General features: G+C 50.1%; 1 pseudogene; it reads left to right on the top strand.

Annotated features, from left to right (window-relative positions):
* The first annotated feature begins 531 nt into the window (after nucleotides 1-531).
* LOC130859915 (keratin, type II cytoskeletal 8-like) lies at nucleotides 532-3,742 on the top strand (annotated as a pseudogene).
* The last annotated feature ends 866 nt before the right edge of the window (nucleotides 3,743-4,608 follow it).

The raw sequence follows: 4,608 nt of genomic DNA, 5'->3' as shown, positions 1-4,608 counted from the left end.
GGAGCGCCCCGCCCCTGCTCGCGGCCCCGCCCCCTGCCCCGCCCCGAGAAACGGCCGGCGCTCGCGAGCGGGCGCGGACGGCGGGGCGGGGCGGGGCGGGGCTTCCGGGCCCGGCGCGCACGCGTCGTGCGGTGGGATCCGCGCCCTCCTCCAGGAGCAGCGGTTGCTCCCGCGCCTGCGCAGACAGGAAGCCTCCGGGCGGAGAGGAATGGGCGTGGCGGCGGGGGCGGGGGTGACCCTGACGGCAACGGCAAGGTCAGAGGAAGAGAGCGAACTGAAAAGGCGTGTTGGATGTTCTCCGCCTTTGCCCTTGCCCCTTCGGCATCAGCACCATAAGCTCCAGACTGCGTTCAGCATCAGAATCAGAAAGGAGCTAATGGCCAACAAAAGCTAGATGAGTTTGAAAAGTGAACGCGCTCGTTCATTCAGTTAAACTTACCTCCCGTTGATTCCCGCCACGTTGGCTTGTAAAGCTTCTCATTGTCTGAAGGTTACTTGTCTCTCTGTCTCTTCCACCAGAATGTAGACCCCTTGAGTGCGGGAGCTGGGACAGCCTCTGTTCCCGGTATGTTAAGTGCTTGGCACATACTAAGTGTTCAAGGAACATTCATTGGACGTCCCTGGTGGCGCAGTGGTTAAGACTCCGCGCTCCCAATGCAGGGGGCCTGGGTTCCGTCCCTGGTCAGGGAACTAGATCCCACGTGCACGATGCAAGGAAGAGGTCACATGCCGCAACTGAGGAGCCCGTGTGCTGCAACTAAGGAGCTGGCCAGCTGCAATAATAAATATTTCTTTAAAAATAATGAAGTGGGTATCATAACAGTACCCTTTAAAAAATAAATATTTATTGCATAAATAACAATGACTTCAGTGACTACCAGGCTACAGATTACTAGGGGCAAAAAGAAAAAGGCATTATCCTCAACCGTCAGTCCCAGCACACACGTTCTACATTAACACTTAGGCGGAGCCTGGAGCAGATAATAAAGTCAGAGAGGAGACTTGCAGTTCAGTCCTGGCTCTCCCTTGTATCAAAATAATTCGGAAGTCATTTTATCTTCTATTTTCAATTTTTGTATCTAAACCTAAGAATAACACTACTGCCTGCCTCTCAGGGTTATTATTGAGCATTAAGTGAAGTTGTGCATTGGATAAGATTTTTAAAAACTGTATTTTGAAATACAAATGTTAGTTTTGATTTGTATTGTCCTGTACTCAGCATGGTGCTAGAGAGGCAGTTTACAGAGCCGGAGGGAGCATAGACTTTGAAGTCTGACCTGGTCCAAATTTCACCTCTACCAATTATTAACCGTGTGAACTTACGCAGATCACACAGCTTAAACAAATGAATATAGTAATGTCTACTTTAGACTGCTGTTGTGAGAATTGAATGAAATAATGAAGTAATAATGAAATAATAATTGAATAAAATTCAATAATAATTGAATGAATAAATAACTGAATGAATAAATAATAATAATAAATAATTTCATAGCTTTGCACTCAAAAATATAATACCAAATTGTAGCTTTTAGAGTATAAGAAGCTTATAAGTTGATTCTAACTAACTCCAGAATTTTTTCCACATCGGTACAATTGCTGGGACCGAGAAGCAGCTTCTCGACTCCTCGAACCTCTGCTTTGGCCTCCTTGCCTCCTCTCCAGCCTCCACCACGTCCATCAGGGTGACCCAGAAGTCCTACAAGGTGTCCAGCTCCGGCCCCCGGTCCTTCAGCAGCCGCTCCTACACCCGCGGGCCGGGCTCCCGCATCCGCTCCTCGGCCTTCTCCTGGATGGGCAGCGGCAGCAGCTTCCGGGGCGGCCTGGGCACCAGCATGAGTCTGGCTGGAGGTTACGGCGGGGCCCCGGTTTGGGGGACATCACAGCTGTCACCGTGAACCAGAGCCTGCTGAGCCCCCTCAGGCTGCAGGTGGACCCCAACATCCAGGCCGTGCGCACCCAGGAGAAGGAGCAGATCAAGACCCTCAACAACAAATTTATCTCCTTCATCGACAAGGTGTGGCACCTGGAGCAGCAGAAGACAGCCCGAAGCAACAATGACAACATGTTCGAGAGTTACATCAACAACCTCCAGTGGCAGCTGGAAACCCTAGCCCAGGAGAAGCTGAAGCTGGAGGTGGAGCTTGGCAACATGCAGGGGCTGGTGGAGGACTTCAAGGCCAAGCATGAGGAAGAGATCCGAAAGCGCACAGACATGGAGAATGAATCTGTCATGATCAAGAAGGATGTGGATGAAGCTTACGTGAACAAGTTAGAGCTGGAGTCCCACCTAGAAGGCCTGACCGACGAGATCAACTTCTACAGGCAACTGTACGAAGAGGAGAACCATGAGATGCAGTCGCAGATTTCAGACACCTCCGTGGTCCTGTCCATGGACAACAGCCGCTCTCTGAACCTGGATGGCATCATCACCAAGGTCAAGACCCAGTACGAGGAGATCGCCAACCACAGCCGGGCTGAGGCTGAGACCAGATCAAGTACGAGGAGCTGCAGACATTGGCTGGGAGGCATGCGGATGAGCTCTGTCACACAAATACCGAGATTTCTGAGATGAACCGGAACATCAGCCAACTCCTGGCTGAGATCGAGGGCCTCAAAGGCCAGAGGGCTTCCCTGGAGGCTGCCATTGCTGAAGCTGAGCAGCATGGTGAGCTGGCCGTCAAGGATGCTCAGGCTAAGCTGGCCGAGCTGGAGGCCGCTCTGAGAACCGCCAAGCAGGACATGGCGCGGAGGCTGCGTGAGTACCAGGAGCTGATGAACGTCAAGCTGGCCCTGGATGTGGAGATCGCCACCTACCCCAAGCTGCTGGAGGGCGAGGAGAGCAGGCTGGAGTCTGGGATGCAGGACATGAGTATCCACACCAAGACCACCAGCGGGTTCTCAGGTGGGCTGACCTCAGCCTACAGGACCCCTGGCTTCAACTACGGCCTGAGCTCCTGCGGGTCCAGCTTGGGCTCTGGCGGGGGCTCTGGTTCCTTCAGCCACACCAGTTCCAAGGTTGTGGTTGTGAAGAAGATTGAGACCCATGATGGGAAGCTGGTGTCTGAGTCCTCTGACATCCTGCCCAAGTGAAAGGCCCCTGGGATCCCTCCCAGCCTCCCCACTCCTGCAGAAGGAGGAAGAACTGAGGCTCAGCCCCGCGTTTCGCCCACCCACTGGGGGAGTCAACGGCCTTCCTTGCCCATGCCCCCAACTAAAAGCCAACTCAAGCGTCTTTTTCAGAATAAATCCAATTAAGTGTCTTTTTACAGAATAAATCCAATTTAAGTGTCTTTTTCAGAATAAAGCTTCAGCTGGCTCTGCCAACCCAAAAACAAAACAAAACAAAACAAAACAATTGCTGGGACTTGCCTGGTGGTCCGGTGGTTAAGACTTTGCCTTCCAATGCAGGGGGCGTGTTTGATCCCTGGTCGGGAAGCTAAGATCCCACATGCCTGGTGGCCAAAACACCAAAAGATAAAACAGAAGCAATATTGTAACAAATTGAATAAAGACTAAAAATGGTTCACATCAAAAAAAAAGAGAAAAAAATCAAACTTAGTCGCTAACAATACTGTCTAACCAGATGATGTTTGATGTCTGGAGACCATTTAGCAAGAGGACTTTTTTTCTGATTTTTTTTTGAAATGTCGTTGGTGTACAGTATTATATGTTACAAGTGTACAACATAGTGAGTCAGTTTTTAAAGTTATACTGTATTCATAGTTATTATAAAATATTGGCTATATTCCCTGTGTTGTACAATATATCCTTGCAGCTTATTTATTTTATACATAAAAGTTTGTACGTCTTAGTCCCCTACCCATATCTTGCCCCTCCCCCCAGCAAGGGGACTCTTTATTCATGGATTTGTGCTTAGTGGTGCCAAGAAAATATCCACTGTGTTTGCCCCACTGATGTCTGTGGGCACTGAGAGGCACAGAGACGCTGGCAAGAGTGTGTGGTCGCGGGTGCAGGCTGCCCCACCATGTTCTCCAGTGGTGCGGGGCAGAAGCTGCCCATGAAATTTTGGGAAGAACCTGCAGAGAGGGAACCGAAGTCGGTGGCACAAATAAGAGACGTACAGAAGGTACAGGGCTGCTATATACAACTGCCCAAGCTATGCACTGCACGGCTCCAGAGGGTGCCACTCACAAGGACCATGATTTAAAGGAGTGATGTTCCCTGACACAGTTCCATACGGTGACCATAAGACGGGCTGTATTTGGTGACCCGTATTCAAGCGGTGAGAGGAAAGAGAGAAGTAAAAAGGGGCAGAAGTAGTTGGGAAGGAAACAGAACTAGAACGGCATAGTGTCACTGAAGTCAAAGATTTGGAAAAGAAAGGAGGTCAGGAATGTCAAAGCTGCCAGGAGGTCAGTGACAATAATGAAGGCCAGAGCAGGATGAGAAGGTTTGCCGGTCAAAAGACTTCTAGGCTGGAAGGCAGTCTGAGAGAGATCAAAGGTCCTGTACCTTTCTTCCCATTTTCCAAATCTGATTTGGCCACTTGGCTAGTTGACAAACTTGGGTGAGTCATTTCAACACTTTGTGCTGAAGTTGGGGTGAATAAACCCTCCTTCACTGGCTCATTGTGATAAATTTCAA

Source organism: Hippopotamus amphibius, chromosome 9 (assembly GCF_030028045.1).
Source record: "Hippopotamus amphibius kiboko isolate mHipAmp2 chromosome 9, mHipAmp2.hap2, whole genome shotgun sequence".
Lineage (NCBI taxonomy): Eukaryota > Metazoa > Chordata > Mammalia > Artiodactyla > Hippopotamidae > Hippopotamus > Hippopotamus amphibius.
This window is presented reverse-complemented; position numbering and strand designations above follow the sequence as displayed.